Here is a 21,443-nt window from a genome sequence, read left to right as displayed (position 1 = left end):
CAGCCCCACTTACCTGATTCCTTTGGCAGCACACCTGCAGCTGCTCCGTTTCCCCGCTGCCATAGAAATGGAAGAGTGGCTCCTTATGGAGCCGCACATTCCAGATCCATGGTAGCCATCTTATGTAAGTATTTTGTTTGAATGAACAGGACGCTGCAAGGCATCTCATTTATTCAAACAAAATACGTTGCTATTAGCACCCCGGGTTTACAGATTTAATACCCGGGTGCTAATAGTATTAAGCACCCAATCAGGGTAGCTTCACCTACTGGTGGCTTCACTGACATTGCCGGGACCGGTATTAGGTCTGTAACTTGGCCCCCGACCAGCCAGTGAAGCCCCCAAATGGGTGCTTATTGCCTTATTGTCACAAACAGAAATTTAAAACATTAATAGCAAAAACCTGAAATACACAAATGTAATTTAGTTGGTAGGTTGGTGGTTCATAACAAGATTTGTTTCTTCCTGTGGCTTATTGGGATCAAATATATATATTGATTTAAGAAAGAAATCAATGGGCAATTTATAAAGTGAACTTATTGAAAGATCGGAGTGAATATACTGTTAGGCAAAATGGCAACAGATGACGTCCTCAGGAAAGGGCATATTTGTGACTCACTCAAGGATTCCCTCCATGACTATTTGTACACGTATGTATCGATTTGGAGGTTCCATATTAACTATTACTGGGGCTTTTGAAGCTAACATGGAATCAGAGGGCTTATACCTTACCATATGGTGAATACAGTGGGCAAATTAATACAGTAATGGGATATCTGTGGATCAATTTTACATACAACACCTGTCTCGTAGGCTACAGGAATCAACAAGCAAGTCCAAGATGAGATTTCCTTTTCTCTTAAACAACAACTGTATATTTGGGGATAACCACACCAATAAATGAGGGGAACCAATAACATAACAAAAGAATTCTTGTTTTGTGAGGCTAAAAAAGACTGTTGTGAAAGGGGTCCTGCATCCCCTGTTGCCCTCTCCTTAAGGGATTCTTTCACCAGTTAATTTCCAGGTTCCAGGAGTTCTTGTTTTCTATGTCAGTTCATAAGTGTCTGTCTTAGTCCAGTTTTAAAATGGTGGTCTTCCAATTATCTCTCTGCTGCTCATTTCTCAGTCTCAGACCTGCGGCTTTCCCACACCCTTTGATTTTCCCTTTTGTAACGGGGCTCTACCAATGGTCTCCACCACATTCCCCACACAGGGTCCTAGCTCCTACCCTTAATAGTTCGCTATTCCTAATCTTTTACTGCTCCTAATTGTCATGCTACATGCACATACCTCCTACCATGGGCTCGGTGCCTGCAGACCGGGACTTTGCCCTTACTTCCTGCCTTGGGTCAAATGGGTCCAGATAATCCTTCTTGGACTTATTGGCTAGCAATGTGCACTGGCCCTTCTCTTCCCTCCAAAAGCTTCAAACTACTATTCATTTGCTATAATCTCCTCCTTCTGGCACTCACAGAACATCTCCTGATATTCTCCAACCTTCTCCTTTTGGCACTCCTGAGCCGTCTTCTTATGATCTCCCACTTCTTAATCACATCTTCTACCTTCGTCTGAAGTCACCACTTATCCTGCTTAATCCCTTCTTGTACCTCTTTCTGATTTGGCACTTCTCTTTTATAATCCCTCTTTCACCTCCTGCTCATCTTGCCATTTCTCCTACTTAAACCCTCCTTCCAACTCCCACTGATGTTGCTACTTCTCTTTAACACCTTCTTACACCTCCTGATGGTGTTGTCACTTTTCCTCCTTAATCCGCCCTTCATCTCATTTCCTTCCTCCTCCTGTCCTCAAATCTGCATCCTCTCCCCAACCACCTCCAAAATCTCTCCCGTAACTTGTTCTTCAAACCAAACCAAATGACTTACCTTCAAGTTTGTGTAGTGTAAAACTCTATCCTCAGACTACAACGGTCTGCAGCTGTGTGAATGCATCAGATTGTGTTTTGACTTGGATAACTTTAATTTCCTCAACTGATTCTGATTGTGAAGCTGTAGCCCAGATCAAGTCTTCAAATGGCTTATTCACTATTTTTCAATCATTCTTGATCTGCTTGTCGATCCCTGCTGGTTTATGCATGCGCAATGTTTTTTTCTCACAAACCAGAGGTTTGATTACTACACGCAGGTGCTTTAATTCTACTTGGAACTGTTATGCAGTTTTAATATGATATGGCATTTGTAACGCGCCTATACACAAGTGTTTCAAGGCGCGAAGAGGCAGGGGGGACACGGGGAGACAGACAATACTACATTGTGAGTGATCAGCGCTGCAGGGGAACAACTGCAGGCATTTTGTGTCCTGTGTATTACTAGGATGGGCATCACAGAGTTCAAAATGGTGCCTTTGAGCTCTTTGTGGAGTTGGTCTATGAACCACCTATCCACTTTTCATTTGCCCCTGATGTCTGAGGAGGCCCTCTTCTAATGTCTTGCTGTTGCCATGGCAAGTTTGCAAACAGAGTTCCGAAAAGCGTTGTAGCAGCCCTTGATGTGTGAGCATGTATTTACTTTCTTTTCATGTCCACATAATCAATTCCCTTTGCTCTCATGTTTATTTAAGATGTGTCTGCCCTGGACAATTGTTGTAAGGGAGGGTAAAAATATGTTTAATAGATCCACAACCTGTGGGTAAACATGGAGGTGAGACGCGCCTTACCATGCTCATGCGCGTGTCATACAATTCCAGGGATGGGATGACACCCAGCCTGGTATTAAAGGGTAAGTAGTGCCTCCAACCGGGTACTGGGACTCTATCCTGAATTGCCAAGGGAGCTAACTGAGGAAATTACATAGCATAAGCAAAACCTCTGGGTATGCAAGAGAAATGGTCAATTCCCTTACTGCATTATGTGCGTGCTAAGAGAATCCAGGAAATGCTTGCGAGAACACCTCCCCAATGCCTTCCAGGTGCATGGTTGCCTTACTGAAATCGGGGACATGGGCAAACTCTAATTTCACTTGCCTGTAAAAGAATCCTACATGTCCATGTCCGCTTGAGAAGTGTTTATCTTAAGGTGGTATTAGTGGTAACAAACAAAATCCATATACACCTATGCATTTCTCAGCCCTGAAACAGTATACCCTTATAGTTAATAAATACTAAATAAAATAAATATCTCCCCTTCACATTACAAATAATACACCAGAGCGGGCACATGTGTAGTAGTGTTTGCACTATTTTCCAATTCAACGTCCTGGTAACAAGAGGGCATACCCCGCTAATAGATATAGGCCCTATGGCAGTCTCAATGCCTCACTGGAGAAGTTTACAATAAGGAATACATAATAAATAGTGAGCATAAGAGACTTGTAACAGCAATTGATATCGTCAAGGATGAGATAGAAACAAGCAAATCACCAACAAGCTCTAAGGAATAAAACTACAACATAATGTATGGGATACTCAATACACATCAGGACGAAGTGAAGATAAGAAAATGTAGGAAGTTATCAAGGGACGAATGAGATTATAGAGACGACAGGGTCTTTACTTTTCAACCTAAATATGATGAACACTATAGGAACTCATCCAGAGACAGCATGCCCAACAGTTCACCTGGGAGCTTAGACGTGGATAGTGTGAACAGCAACGGGAAGTACAATGAGTGAAAGCATGACAGCCCCTACAATCAACAACATTAAGGGGTACAATTTTTTTAGATCATATAAAAAAATACAAAAATGGAACAAGACAAACAAACAAACACCAAGCATGTACGATTCCAGGACCTACTAGAGGACAATACCACAACGGTAAGAACAGACCAAGACGCAAGAGAGGTGGACGTAAGAGGCTCTACTGCCGAAAACAAGGGGATACTCAGGTTAACAAGATCACAGACCCAACTGGAGCTAAGAGAACAGAGACAGTGAAACTCGTTCTCAATTTCTCTCAACATGTCCTGTCAGACGCAAACATTTGTATGTTCAACAAAGGACTCTCGTTTGCACCCGCCAGCACTATCAACCATACTAATGCCCAAATTGATATTTTTAAATTTACAAGAAAATTGAAATGGAAACAATTCTTTGCAAATAAAGTGCAGTGGAAGCAAACACGTCCAACCAAACCACAAGTAGGTGAGATCACTATGGACAACTTGGAATGTACGCATGTACTAGTGTACCTACAGAGCTTGATACCAGAATAGGAAGTGTCCAAATCTGTAATAATGGAGGAACTTGACATTGAACACTGTACCTTGAACACCATAGAAGTTAAGAAAAAATCTACCTTCACGCCAAACTTTCAAGGAGATAATGCTATTGACATCTTTTCCAAGGCTGTCACACGTGACTTTGAAAAATTAGAAGATACTAACCAAAGGAATAAGGAGGAGCATGCTAATCTAAATGCCTAAGAACTTAAAGCCCTTAAGGCAATCAAGAGCAACCCAGACATAATCTTCAAAGAGGCAGATAAGAGAGGCAACATAGTAATCATGAACAGAGAAGACTACATGACGATGTGATTAGCCCATCTAGGCACACCTTTTTGCTATGAAACCTTAGCCTCTAATGCTTCTCTTAAGATTAAACAACTAGCAATTGACCTGGTTGCCAAATGGCACAAGCGAGGACTTCTGACAGATGATGAATTGAAATATCTGAAGATTGACCATCCGAGAGTGCAGACAATATACTTTCTCCCTAAAGTGCATAAAGAGTATGTCAACATACTGGAAGGCAGACCAATCATGAGTGCCATCGGATGGATCACAGAACCCATGGCAAAATACGTCAACAACGTAATCCAGAATGAAGTACCCAAGATCCTCCCGTATTTATGTGACACTATGCACACCCTCTCGATTTTACAAGAATTGACCTGAGACTCCTAGTGACACTAGACATGAAAGCACTGTACACTGCCATCAAGCACACACTGGCGTTGGAGGCACTTGACTTGAGTTCTCTCTGACTAATAATATCTTCCTTTTTGATGGAAAATACCACAGACAGACAAAAAGCATCGCTATGGGGGCAACCTATGCACCAGCATCGCAAACCTATTCATGAACCAGTAGGAGTATGTTCACGCTTTCGGCAACGAGCACTTTAACTCTCACATCTACAAGAGGTACAGGTCTATTGACGATATACCAATGATTTGGACAGGCACAATGGACCAACTAAATGCCTTCAAAGAATATCTAAATAGTAACAACTTTGGAATTGAACTAACTGGTGCCCAAAGCCAACATTCTGTTGATTTCCTTGACATAAGGATTACAATTGGCACCAATGGAATACTGTCTAGAACCTACAGGAAACCAACAGAGGTAAATTCAGTCCTCTTCTCCACCAGCTGCCAAAGAAAAACAGTCATAGAGTATATCCAGAAGGGTGAATTTATTCGAGCTAAAAGAAATTACACTAGCAGTGAAACCTACCTCAAAGAATGCAGCCTTTTGAAGAATCGATTCCTCAACAGAGGATACAAACCTGCAAGCATCAACGCTGCAATCATAAAAGCCAGCAGCACCCCACGGAGCAACCTCCTCCAGCCAAAGAAGAAGTCAGTTCCCAAGGATGAACCTATCACATTTGTAACACAGTACAACCAGGATAGCTACAATAATACTCCAAAAACACTGGCATATCCTAGCGATTTATAAAGATATTCAGAAATGGATCTCTGATAGACCGCAATTGTCGTACTCTAGGGCACCGATCCTTAAACACATGCTGAGTCCTTCCTTTATGGTGGCCCTACCTTCCACACGTGACAATTGGCTTAACAAACAGACCTTTTTGGGTTATCACAAATGTGGGTCTTGTTCAATGTGCCCACATGCACTCACTACTGACCACGTCCAATTCAGCACCAACTATAAACACTGTATCAAACAATTTATTAACTGTCGAACAAAATTTGGCATTTATGTGATTACATGTGTGGGTAACCAGAAGTACATTGGTAGCACCATTCGAGAACTGAGGACAAGAATACGTGAACATATGAACTCACCCAAAACAGCGGACGCCAGGTACCCATTTAGTGTCCATTGTCAAGAAGCTCACCAGATGGACAATAAAAGAGACATCAAGTTTGTGGGCCTTAATATGGTCAAAGGAGATTCCTGAGGTGGGAACCGAGAACTGAATCTGCCATAGCAAGAATCAGGGCTTACATGTAAAATCAAATGTTGAACAAGGCCTCAATACTTAACATGAGTTTGATGTTTTTCTGTAACATTGCTCTAACGCCATTCCACTGAATGGTCGATTCATCTGTACCAAACTGACACCTATTGGCTAACTAAGATCTGGAGCAAGCAATATTGGCCATAGAAACACCTCTAGGGGCAGTAGAGATTAGCCCCCCACTAGACCACCATCTTTCTCCACCCGGCAAACCTTGAGTAAGTTAATCATTATGACTAATTTAGGAGCACAAGACCACCACTTCATAGAGATTTCCGGCCACTGGCCGCTCAATACCCCTATATTGTTTCCATTGTATTCCCCCCTCCCTCTCTCTCCCTTGGCTTACACTCCTAGCCACCAACACATTCCCGGGGTGCAGTGGATTTTAGTCCCCCGATAGCTCCCCACCAATCTTTAGCCCTGCTAACCATGGAGCACACAAGCATGGCTAGCAATATATTGTTTTTGACAACATTCCTATTAATAGTTCTAGCGACTTGGACTTCACATCCTTTTCCTTTACCCTGTGAGCCCAGGGAGTCTCATAAGATGCCCACCTCTAGTTTTGAAATTGCACAAATTACACAGTTTCACTCACTTGTTCTATACTATCTATCTTGATTACATGGAAGGGTATCGCTCGGAATAACCTTTGGAGAAACCGTCCCCTGTGGAACTGCACAACCACTTCTCACGCATGTACATTATTGCAACTCCGTAATTTAATGAAAATTATAAATCCCCATCCCTCAGATTTATTTTTCAACATTCGGGTCGTCATTACCTTTACCCAGCCGTTCTTAGACCCGGGTTACACCCTTGGTTTTCAATTTGCATTGAAGTGATGGGCTGACCCATCTGTATGCGTCAACACCCATTAGCAGACCATCATGTACCGCACTTGCATGCATTCCACAACGAATCATGCTCACCAACCACCTCTATGCACTCCTGGGGGGTGGGCTCACTCACCGGCCACCCACATACGCCCCCATCAACCTGATGCGTCTCAATGCGTGCACTCTCACAACCAAATGGCTACAATACAGCAAGTATTTCTCTTGACCAGATTGCCATTAACTACATGAACATGAACAACAAGAGGACATTATTTCAGCCTGCCGTGTCCTACCCTGGTCACTTCGGCCCTTACAACCACCGCCCCGGACAACTTGGCCCACAATGCGGGCAGCTGCCATCTCCTCTCATGTGCCACCTTGCACATGCTAACCCTTTGATCGTAGAACACATGTCTCCCATGACTCCCCACAAGCATAAGCAACCTGGAGCCCTGCCTCAATGGGCTCCCTAGTAACATGGGCCTTCTCACCACTGCAGACACCTAGCCTCTGCACCACTGCCCATACCAGCACCCAGGGCCCTTGCACCACTAGCACTTCACCACCATCGTTCAGATACGCTTCACAGCATGCGAGCGACAGTACTCACTTTACTATTGCTGGTAACCAGCTTACTTTATCCTTTAACCTTCTCCACAGAAGCACTAATCAGTGCATTATATACAGAACAGCATTAGGCATCACGCCTTCATCTCCCAGACCAATCAGAGATACAAAAATTGGTACGCATTAGCCCATACCATTTAGAAGAATAGAAGTGCATTAGCTCATTCAAACACTGATACTAATCACTGCCTACTTTCTCTTCTCCCCTTCTTCTTTGGTGCAATATGATCTCCTACAATTGTGTGGGAACTCTTTCAATATGTACAATAAATTATTGTAAAAATCAAACATTTTAAACTTCCTTTCTCCAATTTGTTGTCCTCAAATGCACAAATTGCTAAATGCTACTGACTATAATCGATCCTTGTAACTATGTTTAACGTTGGGTTATCAAACTCAATGTATGAATATGTTTATTTCACCAAATCAACATGTCACCATAACACTGTCACTATGTACTACTCACTTGCCCCCTGCACGAATTGGGCTTCACATTATGTTAGTTTTTAAAAACAACCTGACACCAACCACCATCTCGTACTATCTGTGGTTTGATGCATTGTTGTCACAGCTTTGAAAAAGACCCATGACCCTTGTGTGGTCGAAACACATGTCAGCAAGCCCAGTAACAATGAAAGACCCAATGGCAAAACCTTAGAGCAAGAGTGCTCTTCATTTACATATTGAAACCAAGCATTGCGCCTATGACAAACTGTGTACACAGCACAGTGTTTGCTTGAATCCAAACAACAGTACATAATAAAAAACACATCAATAAAAACACAGTGGCCCTCATTACGACCCTTGCGGAATACGAAAACGATGGCGGAAATGTAATACCGCCATCGAATACCGCCCGTTGCGATCATGACCCGTCACCGTAAAGTACGATGCCATTAGCGACACCGTAGTGAACGCCAACACTAACTGCACCAAGTACGCGCACGCGCGCCGTGCAAAACCGCAAAATCCGCCATGGCGCAACGGTACGCGAATGCTGACCCCAGCGGACATTCACTTAACGCCATCAAGCATGGCGGAAAGTACCATTCCGCCATGGCGAGAACTACGGCATCGCGAACCAACCGTAAATGGCCCTACTGAGTGCCTGTACTCCACTCCCTGGCCACATTGCACAACTCCTCGTAGGCGCAATGTAGTCACACCATGCAACCAGTGAAATGTACAAGTCACCCATGCATGCCAACGAACAAATGCATGCAGGGGCCCCAAGTGCCCTGTGAGTGGCCATCCACATTTGGCAACACAACATTGCCGTACTGATGCAGCACAGGCATCTGAAGGTGCAAGTACACCAAAATGAATTGAAAATCCCATGAGACAAAACAACAACAGTCCCCCATCGCTTGCCACCAGTGTAAATCACCATTCAAAGCAGTAACCTGAGGGAGACTGCACCAGCCCTGTACACTTGCCAGTAGTCAAACCAACCATCAGCACAAGCACGTACCACACAACTATACCCAGAAGCCGGAACCCAATGCAGATCACCTCACAATACATCGCGCCACAAATCGGAATATGCCACATTACTAGCAAAGAATAACGCTACACGGTTAAAATCTGAATATAAATTTTATGCACATCAAAATCACCAAGCCCATACAGCCATTAGAACATAAACTCCCAAATGATCATCATTACTGTGGGCTGCATCCGCAATAAATGACCAGCTTCCCCTTGTGTGACGCCCTGTACCTTCATGGTACACAGGGGCTACATCAACGTCCAAAAAGGCAACATGGAAGCGCCTAGGACCGCAGGGCCGTCCCATGAAGTAGGCACTAGTCCAGCTGGAAGCTAGGTATGCTGCACCTAGCCACTAGTACTGCGTAAGGGCATGTGGGCCATTGGCGATCGTCCCATAAGATCGTAATGGTGCTCCACTGATTAACTCGAAGCTGCAGGTGTCGACTGTAGAAGCCATCTGCAGGAGTGGCGTACAGATGGCAGCGGCAGAAGGGGAGGAGATACCTGTCACACAAATGAAAAGAATAATAGTATGGGCATCCGAACTTCATATGTATTACTCACTTCATTCAACACACCAAACCTACAACCATATGCATGCTAGCCCACTCATAAGGATCAATTGCACCCAAAAATCACTTGCGAATCATAACGACACAAATCGAGGTGAATACACTATTACAAACAAGTGTCTGTGTGCATGCGCCTGTCAGAACAGGATCCATCAGATGGGATCATCAACGTGCATAGACACAAGTGATTGAAGGCGCGTCGAGACAGGGAGGGTTCAACAAGGGCAGACAGACGATGGTCCCACCATGGCAGCCTTGCATCACATAGCGCAGGGGAAGGGGATAGATTCCAAATAGCCATGTACATGGCAGACTCCCAATTAAATCATCTGTCCATGCATCCATTCATCATTCCCTCATCCCGGTATGAAAACGCCTGAATATTTACTCACATAACATTCGAAATTTCCATTGAGTCTGTGCGTAATGCAGTCTTCAATATCCACTGTGCTCCTGCCCGGATCCCTTGTGTAGTGAAGTTACATGTATTTGGGAACGTCCTGCCTTATCGACCACTACGCTATAGCGCATCCCATTCAAATCATATCAATCATTGCATTCTCGTCATGGGCCCTGTCCCAAGGACATTCAACAATAGAACGTTACATTTCCAGTCAGACCTGTGGGCGTCTCCACGCCGCTAGTTGAAAACCGAAAGCGCTGTCCTTCGAATTCCTCATTTGCAACATCACGTCGAAAAGGCATCTGTGAACGCTTGTATTCACAAATACATCTATGTAGTGCGGCTGTGAGTGAAAATGGTAACTGGCCTCAATCACTGATGGGACTCCCCGCCCGTCGGTGAACGTCGGTACAGTGCTGCATGAGGGTCCACCGTTGATCGAGCACTACAGTCCACTGACCCTTCACAAGTCTGCTCGCGAATACAAATATAGTATGTGCAACAATGGGATCATAGCAGAATTAACATATAAACCAATATTTCACTGCCATCGGGATCAAGAACATGAATGCAAATGCAAGATGCCATGCGTCGAATTGCAGCGCCGTGTGCGGGACGTGTTCGCACGAAAGGCATTGCAGCTGACACAGGTGGAATGAATCACCACAGGTGAAGGCTATACAGCCTGAAAACACATAAATTGCACACCCAACCCCCTCCCCCAACCACACCCACTCCAGAATGCTACCGGCAGGACTAGCGATGTTGGGCCTGGGGGACCTGATTGCACTGCAAGTACTCCAACTTCAAGAAGAAGACGAACGCCAACTACTACAACAACCGGCCGCACAGAGGAGACGCAGGAGGAGGAGGAGGAGGGCAAGGCATGGCCAGCAAGCCCCACCAGCACAGCCACTACCACCACGCAGGCAGCCCGCAATCCCACGCCTCCGAGCTAATCCGTTCAACCTCACAGATGAGCAGATCCACACCCTCTACCGTTTGGACCGGGACACCGTAACCGCCATTGTCGACATGACACACGCTGACCTTGTCAGCATGATAGATAGCCCAACCGCCATCCCACCCCTACTGAAGGTGGTGTCTGTACTCCACTTCCTGGCCACAGGCACCTACCAGCACACAGTCGGACAGTTGCATGGCATTTCACAGCCACTATTCTCACGGACACTATTCCAAGTGCTTGATGCCCTCCTGAAGCACTCAGACGACTACATCACTTTACCACGCTCGGAGCAGGAGATTACAAACACCAAAGTGGGATTCCATGCACTTGGCGGCATACCGGGTTGCATTGGTGCCATCGACTGCACCCATGTGGAATTGGTTGTCCCACATGCCATGGAGGCCCAGTACCGCAACCGGAAACAATATCATTCTATCAATGTACAAATGGTGTGTGACTCCAACAGGATCTTTACACATTGTTGTGCCCGATTTCCAGGATCAACCCATGATTCTATGGTCTTGCGGAACTCTATAATCCCACGCTCCATGGAGCGACACGCAGGGCACCGATCCTGGCTACTCGGTGAGTCTCATTTAATGCATGGTTTTTGTGGGGTAGGTGATGCGTGAATGACCTGGCAGGAAGGGGGGGGGATGCGTACGTAGCAATGACATTCCACAAACATCCTTTGTTGTCCACATACAGGTGATGCCGGGTATCCACTGAAGAGATGGCTCCTTACACCAATCCGGAACCCACAGGACCAGCATGAGGAGGACTACAACCATGCCCACTCACGTACTCGTGTGGTCATAGAACAGGCATTCGGCCTACTGAAGGCTCGTTTCCGCTGCCTCAGCAGGTCTGGCGGGGCACTCCTGTACCGCCATGAGAAGGTTGCAAAGATGGCCATGGCATGTGTCATGCTACACAACATGTGCGTACGTAGGAATGTGGCCATGCCCCCCGACGCAGAACTGCAAGCACCTGAAGATGGTCATGATGAGGGTGGGGATGTGGCAGCACCTCAAGGGGTCCGCGAGGCACAGGAGGCCCGTGAATTACGTCAGAATATCATAGATGCATGCTTCTAGCACTCACGCCTGGTGGCTGTTACATGGACACGGGACTTGTGGCACTGTGTGTGTCTGGGACATGCACAATGTGGACTGTACGACAAGATAGGCCTCGTACGCAGAGATCAATGTCCACACATCTCATTGGATGAATATGAAGAATTGTATTGCAGTTGTGAAATGACATTACACACCCAATCGACCCGCCACCCAATGAAGCACAACACACCCCCTCCACCCTCCTACCTCCCCCCCGAACACCAGTGTCCAAAGTCGCTCATTGTCAGTGGGCAGACGCTATTGCAAGCCCCCTCTCCGGGTATCAGGGGCACCCCTGCCTGTGGAGCGCCGGTTCCTCCCAGATCTACGTTGGGGGCTGCCCTGGACGGAACTTGCAACGGATGATGTCTCTGCCTGCTCACGTCCATGCATGTCCCTAAGGGTTTGTGAGAGCTCAGTGAGCACACGGCGCACAGCGGCAAGTTCACCACATACGTCTTTGGACGTTGCATGCAGTTCCCCCCTCAGGCTCTCGGTGCTTCTCTCCATTTGTCCCCTCAGGCTCTCGGTACTTCTCTCCATTTGTCCCCTCAGGCTCTCGGTACTTCTCTCCATCTGTCCCCTCAGGCTCTCGGTACTTCTCTCCATTTCTGCCCTAAGTGTCTCAGTAGATGTTTCAATGGCTGCCTTAGAACCCCCACATTCAGCAGCATGCTCCTTGAGGAGCGTGGCCAGTTGCTGCTGTTGCACAATCATCTGCTCGAGGGACTGTTGCCTCTGCTGGGCCATGCCCATTTGCGGTGGTGTCACAGAGGGGCTGGACGCCTCATGTTGCCTTGCCACAGGCCTTGTGGGGGTTGGCCAGTCGTCGTCTTGTGGGTGCCCCTGCGTGGTTTCCTCATGGTGTACGGGATGATACAAACAGGGGGATTGAGACAGGTCATGGATGTGTCCTACTTCGACAGCACCGTTTTCTGTGTCGGAGCATGCTGGTATGAATGCAGTGTCACCTAGGGTGCTGCTGCCACCAGAAGCAGTGCCTTCTGTGGCATCCATTGGGGGGACCTGTGGTGCTGCTGTTGTGGACATGCTGGCTGCTGGGGTGCCTGTTGGAGTCCCCTCCAGTGTGCTGCCACTCGATTTGTGCTGCTGCCGTGTCTTGATCCGTGCAGCTGAGGTGGAGGGTCTTTGGCCGTTGGTCTTGGCCCTCTTTGCAGGTGTGCTGGTAGGGGTGTCCTGGAGCTTGTCGTTGGAATCGGACCCTGTGGTGGAGTAAAGGAGGGCGAGCGTTATTTATGGGTCTGTGTTAATTGTAATGGCAATTGTATCACATGCATTGGGGTGGTACTTGGGGGTGATTTGGGTCAGGGCCTTGGAGGTGGTCTCATTTTTGTGTGGATTGGGGATGCAGTTATTTTGCAGTCTGCAGTTACGGTGTGCATGCTGCACATGTAGAGTGTGTTTTTGGGATTTTCAAATATCAATTTATTTAATCTGACTTTTAAGGGGCGCTGTCATGGCAATGTATATAGTCGTTCTCCTGGACATGTGTTTCTATTGCACTATGGGGACACATGGTACTTCACATGGTTGGTAATTGTGGATTTGGCATAGTTTTATTTGGGCCACCTACCTGATTCTTCGGATGTCTGCACTCCTTTCTCCATCCCTCCGACTCCCTCTATGCTCTCCATTCCAATGGTGGAGGCACAGATTTCTTCCCAGGGGGTCAACTTGATGGGTGATTCCGATCCTCCCCCGGTAGCTGTGGCAATGTTCCGGTTGGCAGAGAGTATGCTCCGGACGCGTATCCGTAGGTCGTCCCATCGCTTTCTGCATTGCTGTGGGTTGCGGGGTGCGGTCCCCACCGCACTTACCCGCTGTGCCACCAGGGCCCATATGGCCTTCTTGTTCGCAAGTGCCGTCCTCGTCATTTGCGTCGAGAAGACGACGGCAGCATTCTCCTGGAGGGTCTCTGTGAGCACGGTGAGTTCCTCATGGGAGAAGTGGACCTGCCGCTTGCGATCGCACGCTTTTTTAGCGATTTTCCCCATATTTATTTTTTTAATTGGGGTGGCTGACGGGTTGGGATGTGTCTCAGGGTCGGATTTGTAATGGTTGTGTTGGGATTCTGATTTTATAGGTGTACGGCGTGCTGTTTCCCGTTCCGGCCCCATGTTTTTACTTCCGTTTCCGTATATTTACGGTGGCCGTAATTTGCGCTGACCGCTCATTACGGTGACCGCTAAGATGGGTGGCGGAATTGCACCTAGGGCGACGTACGACGGCGGTAAGGGGCGTTTTGGGGTCATTTCCGCCATCGCGGACTTTGCACTTCTGCCATGGCGTAATGCTCGTGCCCGATGGGTCGGAATTAGCCGCACTTTACTCCATCGTGCAGTGGCGGAAACGCTATTTACGCTATGGCGGTCATGTCAGTTACTTTCCGCAAGGGTCGTAATGAGCGCCAGTGTGTTTGTCACAGAGGCGCAATTAGAGAGCGTACAATTGCTCTGGTGCATCCTTTCAAACTTTTACCACAAGAGAACGTTTTCTGGAGAATGATGCATAGATAATACATATATAATATGTTGTTTAGATTGAAAAAACACAGGTATAGCCTGTTGATGAGCTGTTTTGAGCTGTTTCGTATTCAACAGGGGTGGCTTCGGAGACAGAGCTAACGGATTGTCCGTTGGTCAATTCTGCTTAGCTAAATCAGCATACATTAAAAATCATATAAGGTCAAAGAAACTGGTGATCTCCTAAGATTCAATTTTGATTATATTGTGTCTCAATCTAAATCCTTAGGGCATAATCTGTTGGATTTTATGTCTTTGTTTTAATCACCAAAAAGCATGATTGTTGTCTTAGGCTTTTGACCTTTGTCTGATGAAGATGTTGTAATTGAACTCTTCGAAATAGAGTACAACAGCTAAAAATCACACCGTGATAGAAAACTTGTTCTTGATGCTAAGTGTCCTTCTAATTCTTTGGCGGACATCTTTAAGGCATGAGACGGCTCATGCTTGGCAAGGTCGACCGGTTTCGACAATCTACGATAACGATCATCTTCTTCAGGACCACTGATTGTGAATTTAAATCCTGAGACACTGGTATCTTGATGTATCTCCTCGGGTAACACACCTTCTGTTTCCTATATTGGAAGACCAGAAAGGAAGGGTCAGAGGGTTAACCTGTGTGTCCAGTATAGGGTTTAATTATTTTCCCACACACCAGATATAGTGATTTTAGACCTGTACTGAATCAGGGTTGTGTATAATTGAGGAGTGTCCAGTGCAGGCTACTATTACTTAACACGAACATGCTAGGGAGGAAGGGCGGGAAGTGGGGGGTAAGGGTAGTGACAGTTGAGAGTGATACTCATACGCGTATAAGTTTCCACGTTATACCCAAAGGTATGATGGGTAGGCATTTCCAAAGTAAATAAGTTAGATGATTCAACCCATGGAACTCAAACTTAATAAGATAAGTCAGCATGCTCACCCATGTCTGAAGTGCCTAGTACGACAAGTGGCAGTGTGTAGCATACTAACCTTAGTTTCAGGACTGTTGGAGGGAAGCAGTGTGCATGCAGCCTCCTCCTGGATGGTGTAGTAATTCTGTAAAGATACAGAATAACTTAGGAGCCTAATGCATTAGTATTGGCCAGATATATACAAATGTAAAACCGGCTGCCACATACGTGCGGGCTGTCTATTTCACATAGGTTCTGTTGTTGCTACCAGGGTGGATTGTAGGATCCCAAGGGGGCAGTTCCTATGGAGAAGTGTGTATAGTTCAGTGCCCAATCTCATGGATTCACATAAAGATAATATAGTCAGTTAACTGCATGCATTTAATCATTAACAGTGCATACGGCAAAAAATGGCAAGGAATACAAAAGACATAATTGTCCTACCGTGCTACAGCTTCCGCCACGTGTGTTTAGCTGGAGAGACGGGGGCCGCTGCTGGTGACCGGATTACGGCACGAACCACTATGTCCTGAAAGGGGGAGACTCCTGATAAATGTGTGCGTCTAGTTCATAAAGCCGTGCTGGCGAATTGCAATATTTAGTACGGCGTATCACAACGCGCCTAGGGGACTTACGTTTTTGGTCGGCTCTCCTCCTTTCGCCCTTCAGCCTTATCTCTTTTGCCCTAACACATTTTTGTTAATTCCATAGTAATCATGTGTACTCACATTAAATACATATTTGTGAGATTCATGCTTAGCTGAAATGTTTATATCTCAGAACAAAAACTTCAACACCCCATTAGGAAAAATCAATATTACAGGTTAGTTTGCAAGCATGCATGGCTTGTTTACACTTTCTTACGGACTACTTTAGGCCTGTTACTGTATGATTTGAGCTCATTTGTTTAGCCCTGCCTAGGCAGCAGCAGCCTACTATACCCCATGACTAACACACACAGGCACATGAGGAAGGGGGGCACAATACTTGACCATGTCATCTGAGTAAAAAAACAAGCAATGCCCTCGAGCGAGTTATCAAAATTCGGATACCACTGAGGTAGATTGAAATGACACAGTGCTTGCCAGCACAACACAGCACTGAAACCAAGAGCAAGAAAGAGGGGAAAGAAAATAACCCAAACGAGAGGCGAACAACCCAAAAAGGGTTTCCCCTTTTCCTTCTTGGTAGTCCCTCACAGAACACCCGACCAAAATGAGAGTAGAATATACCTTAAAACAGCTCCCAATAAGGTGCGTTAGCCTAACTGATTGTGCCAATAAGCACATTTGTCTCCTACAGTAATGAAAAGGGCCAACCAAACGTTGGCAAAGAACCCTCACATGAGGATAGCCTCTGACACCCCCTATTTCCACATATGAAATCGGATAGATAGAACTTAACAATAAAACAACACAGCCCGGATCGAAAAAACATGCAAGTAAACAGTCACTCCCACACCAGATGTTAAACGAGAAAGTAACCCATTAGGTTTTCAAGTATGCCTCTGCCGGCAGCCCTCACTGTTATTACAATGCCTGTGCCTGCAGCCCCCACTGTTATTACAATGCCTGTACATGCAGCCCCCACTGTTATTACAATCCCTATGCCTGCAGCCCCCACTGATACTACAATGCCTGTGCCTGCTGACCCCATCGTGATGACTACACCTATGCCTGTAGACCATGACCCCCCGGTGCCTCCCAAAGTCTCTAAGGCTGTCCTCGGAACAGTACTTACCACCACCCTTAAATGTGGTTTGGTCAATGCCAGTTCTGTCTCTGCTCATGCCTTGGACATCCATGACCTCATCCTCAAAAATAAGACCAACCTCCTCATTATTACCGAAGCTTGGCTTAACGAATCCTCTGGCCCAGCCCTCTCACTTGCCATCCCGGATGGGTACACCATCTACAGGCAAGATCGCCCTCTCTCAAGGGGCGGTGGAGTAGCCCTCATCGCCAAAGAAACCCTTGGACGGAAGGGGACCTTGGCCACAGCTGTGACTACCTTCCACTCAAAATCAATCTCTCCCCCAACCTCACATTGGCTCTTCGCATATCCATATCGACCCCCGGGTCCGATCACTGAATTGCATGACTCCCTCATTCACTCTCTCTCAGGCAATTTGACGAAGACCTCCAAAGTCCTACTCACAGGTGACCTTAATTTAGCCCCCAACTATCCGAATGACACCCACGCGGCCATCTTGAACAAAGCCTTATCTACTTTAGGGTTCTCGCAAGCCATCTCCAATCCAACGCACTGTAAAGTATGCTTGCTAGACTGGGTCACCCAGCACAATTGCTCAGTGCTAATTACGAAGAATTCACCCATCCGGTGGTCCGACCACCACTACATTCAATTTTACCTAAACACTTCTAAAGGGCAACCCAAGCCCACCATCCTGCTCCCTGCAGCTCTCTCCAGGAGCTCACGTCAACTGACTGCAGAAAAGATCACACCCTTCCTCAAGGTGCCTGGCCTTCAGGCCCCTTTCTCGAAGGACCCTGAGACTCTGGCTAGCGCCTTTAAATGGGCTATCACCCAAGCTGTTGACTCTATTGCTCCCCTCACTCTCAGAAAAGCAAAGAAAGCCAAGCACAATAATGCCTGGTTCTCTCAGGAACTGCTCCAATTACGTGCCAAAAAGCAAGCTGCCCTCGCAGCCTGGAAAGCCAAACCTAATGAAGCAACCAAATCAGCCTTCAAGGCTATTTCCAAAGAATATAAATCTGGCATAATCCAAGCCAAAGCTTCAACACTAGGACAGCTAATGCAAAATCAGGCATCAAAGAAATGTTCACAATTTTAAGGGAGCTGGAATCTCCGTCCACCCCACCACCTACCCTCCTGAAGGATGGAAACTGGTGCAATAACATCCAATCAGCCATGCTTAACAAACTAAACACCCTGCAAACCAAAATCCTAGCTCACCAAAAAGCTTTCACCCTCCAAATTGCCAATCAGAACAGTAACCAAAACAAGGAGATACAAATCAACTCCTCCCCGTTATTCAACTTCAAGGATATGAGTGAATCTGAAGTCATCTCTCTCCAAAAAACCATCATGCCCTCTAACTGTAGGGGTGACGTCTATCCTGCTCTGCTCATTAAAGATTGTGGCCCGACCCTTGCCCCCTTCTTGACTGCCTTTATCAATGCATCCTTCCAGTCTGGCCATGTCCCAACTGATCTTAAGGAAGCTTGGGTACGTCCGCTCCTCAAGAAACCATTCCTTGACCCACCGGTTCCGGGGAATTACAGGCCCATCAACACTGTCCCCTTCTTGCTGAAAATACTGGACAAAGCAGCCTACCTGCAAGTCCAAAAATTCCTTGAGGACCACCATCTTCCGGGCTTTCGGCGGTCTGGCTTTAGACCACGACATGGGACCGAAACGGCCCTCCTCGACCTAAAAAATGAAATGGATAACATCAGAGACGCCAGCAAACCTGTGCTCCTTTTTTGCTCCTCGATTTATCAGCCGTATTTGGCCTCCTTTCCCTCACGCACAAATGCCTCCATGATCTGGCACCCCCTTACCTTGCCCAGCACATAGCCATGCCAACATCCTCTAGGCCGTCCAGACTGGCCTATACCAACCTGATCTCCATGCCCAAAACCCGCAGAGTGCATGCAGGTGGCTCCAGTCTCCCAGCCATTGCTGCCACACACTGGAACGCCCTACCTACGCACCTCAGGGGGATCGACTCTCACCTAGCCTTCCGCAAAGCCATCAAAACTAGGCTATTTGTCTGATCTGTTAAACCCTAGTACTCAAACTGTACACACTGAAACATACCCAACTGTATTTTGTGATCTAGCACCTCCAATCATCCCCATTGTAACCAAGTAACCACATGTTGTAACCGTAATCTTGCCTATGTACACTTTCATGTAAAAGCGCCTCAATGCCTTTGGGCTGTAATGAGCTATACAAATGTAAAAAATAAAAATAAAATAAATGGCCCGTAGCGCAGTTCACATAGGTACCATGGGCTCGCCTGTGATACTGATTATGACACGAGACGCTTAGTATCAAACAAGTTTTTTTTCTACAGTAAAAGTGGTTTCTTCTTTAGTTTTGCTTCACACTAAAACGTTATCATAGTGAGGAGTTTTACCCACCAGCACCCGACCCGGAGATACATGAAAGTTAACTCCGGTCAGTCTTTGAATAAACACCCTAAGGCAGTGCTCCCTCGTCTCTCACATGAATTTCTCTCATACCTTGAGAACAGGAACTTTGTACGCAGCTGCCTACCACCCAGCCCCATGGCCGAGGCTGACTGACATGGTTAAGTGCCACATTGCCCTGTGTCTGCGATCCTACCTCCCTCCCCCATTTTCGCTCGCCTTCCACGGAGCTCCCCCGAGAGGGGAACAGAAACATACCAGCAGGCCGGAAAGGCCTTGCACAAACCACCAGGAACACACACAGGGTTCAAGCCGCCCTCTACCTGCAAAACTCCCCATGCTTCTCCTTGATTAACCAATGCACGCACCTCCTATTCCCCAGGGCCAGACCATCCCTGTTCCAGGAGGGGGTCTATTGTAAAGAGACCAGAATTCTCCACAGGGATAAACCCACCCCCCCTGCAGACAGGAGGTACCATTGTCTGCCATCACACCACCAGGCACATGCAAGACTACACACACGACAAAATTGATGACAGAAAGCTTAAATCGTAAATAAATGTAACAGAGGTAACAATACAGACATATATGGAATAGACCAAGGAAAAGCTAATACACAGATGGTGTATAACAACAGATTATAAAAGACAAACATAAATATACCCATCTATAGTAACACGAGCAGTAAAATCTCTTATGCCACCACAGGTACTGGAATAGATTTTTTTATTTGTCCCTTCTATTCGATGAGGACCACATGGGCAAATGAAACCCCCCTCCCCTTTCAATATACCTGTCCAGAGTAACATATCAAACAGATTTTGCGAGGGGGTACATTTACTTCACACAACTCATTTGAATTCACCTGTGCATGAAACTGTCTTCCTTAGAGTCTTCTTAAGGGCTCTTAGCTCTATTTGCTCCTAATGCCGAACCAGTCCTTCCTTTAGGATCAGGGGAATCCTTGTCCTTGCCATGGACTGCTGTTCCAATTTCTCTACTACTGGAGTTATCTTCCTTTAAAGGCAAGCCCCTGTTCCAATTAAAGGAATGGTCCCAGGCAGATGAGTGATCCCCTGGAAAATATTGGGTGGTTGAGGATTGTGAAGGACATTGTCAAAGTAGTCACAGATTGCCTAGGCTTAGAAGAGTGGTTTATTGCATATAGTTTTGCCCCCACCAGGGGTTTCTATAAAGTAATCTATGAGGAAATGAAAAAGGGGAGGGAGTGGAGGAAGAGAAAAGCAAAAAGAAATAAAGCATATAGTCAAAAAACATAAACTTGTAGGTAAAGTGTAGAGGGGTCTTGTTCATGATGCTCCAAAAAGCTGGGAATGTGTAAGAATGGTGGTTTAGCGCGGGCTGTAATGTGTGATGGACCCTGCCCAGTGGAAGGAGCCAAGTGATGATGACCAGGGGACCCTTCCTAAACAACCCCATTGTCTGTCTTTCACTGTCTGGGGAGGTACCTGCCCGCTATAGTCACCCTATTAGAGTAAGGCAGGAGTAAGGCAGGAGACTGTGTCATATATCTCCCATTTTCCTCTCGACCCTTTTCTTTGCTTGACTTAGGGGAAAGTGTTTAAGATTCATCCTGGTCTATGCTGTTTTCCTCTGTCTGGAAATCCTGTGGCCACTCCATTCACTAAGGGCCTTGTCCAACATGGCCTGAACACTC

At 46.4% G+C, this 21,443-nt stretch overlaps 1 protein-coding gene across 3 annotated transcripts in view; it reads left to right on the top strand.

Moving 5' to 3' along the window:
• Positions 1-21,443, top strand: part of LOC138453204 (adhesion G-protein coupled receptor F1-like) — a 926,758-nt gene that overhangs the window by 367,579 nt on the left and 537,736 nt on the right. The gene's annotated exons all lie outside the window — the stretch shown is intronic.

Source organism: Ambystoma mexicanum, chromosome 4p, assembly GCF_040938575.1.
Source record: "Ambystoma mexicanum isolate Mex_15411 chromosome 4p, UKY_AmexF1_1, whole genome shotgun sequence".
Lineage (NCBI taxonomy): Eukaryota > Metazoa > Chordata > Amphibia > Caudata > Ambystomatidae > Ambystoma > Ambystoma mexicanum.
Note: the sequence above shows the minus strand (reverse complement) of the source record. Positions and strands in the feature narration are given on the sequence as shown.